This window comes from Myotis myotis, unplaced genomic scaffold (assembly GCF_014108235.1).
Source record: "Myotis myotis isolate mMyoMyo1 unplaced genomic scaffold, mMyoMyo1.p scaffold_m19_p_5, whole genome shotgun sequence".
Taxonomy (NCBI): domain Eukaryota; kingdom Metazoa; phylum Chordata; class Mammalia; order Chiroptera; family Vespertilionidae; genus Myotis; species Myotis myotis.
The window spans coordinates 105432976-105434014 of record NW_023416357.1 but is presented as its reverse complement, the minus strand read 5'-3'; the positions used below and the strand labels follow the sequence as shown (position 1 = coordinate 105434014).

At 51.2% G+C, this 1039-nt stretch overlaps 1 non-coding gene across 1 annotated transcript; it reads right to left on the bottom strand.

Annotated features, from left to right (window-relative positions):
* Window positions 1-744: 744 nt before the first annotated feature.
* On the bottom strand, window positions 745-817 carry TRNAK-CUU. The gene has a single exon. It is a non-coding gene; the product is annotated as a tRNA-Lys (tRNA).
* Window positions 818-1039: the final 222 nt, after the last annotated feature.

Sequence of the window (1039 nt, the reverse complement as noted above, 5' to 3'; positions counted from 1 at the left end):
GTCATTCCACTCTGATCTGCATGGTCCAAGCTTGCTCAGCACTGTCATGTCCGCATTGCACCCCCAAAAAGGAGAAAGAGAGGAGGGCGGCTTTTAAGAAGTCAGAGAGAAGTTTCACACAGACTTCCATTCACATTCCATAGGCAAGAACTGCACCATGTGGCCACGCCCAGCTGCAGAGGAGGAATGGGAAGCTCACTTAGTGTCGTTGCAAGCTGAGTCCCCTGGGAGCCGATGCTGAGACTGCATTTGGGGTGCAAGGTGGTCATTAGAAACCAACATCTATGGAAAGGAGTATGAAGCAGGTCAAAGGGAGTCCTCAACTGACCTGGTGTGTGGGAAACCATCTATTGTCTTCACTAGCAGAGAGGTGTGGACAAGGAGCCAGGAATGCTGGTGACCCTTGAGCCCTGGCAAAGATCAGGGCTGTGCACCCATTGTTTAGTCGAGACAATGGAAGCTGAAGCAACTTCCCCACCAGATAGTCATGTAAATACTTACTGATAAGATAGTCTGTCTATTACTGGAACTTGCCTGCCTAAGGGCTATAGGTGTATCCCAAATTGAATAAAAGGACGGCAAGGCTTGAGCCCAAGCGGAGTCCATCTTCTTGCATTGGGCTTTCGCCTGGCCCCCCAATTTCCAAATTATTATTTCTTGTCTCATCTCTGTCATTTGCATGGGGCCCCTTTTCCAGAGCTCGAACCCTGAACCACGTGGGACGTGTGGGGTCTTCACATCTGGTGCCCAACGTGGGGCTCAACCCCACGATCCTGAAATTAAGGGTCTCATGCTCTACCGACTGAGCTAGCCAGGCTAATCAGGATGTGGGGTCTTCACACTGGTGGGAGATTCTAGACTAAGAATTGCCCATTTGAGATGCCCCATGATGGACTGAAATTGCCGGACCTTTCTATGCCTGCTTCACGCAGTCACCAGATTCAGGCTACCCCAGGAAGGGCACAAATGCAGGTGAGGCGGGAAGACCTGGAAAGAGCTGATAAAAAACTGCCTGCTGACACCCTCCCCCAGCTGGGCA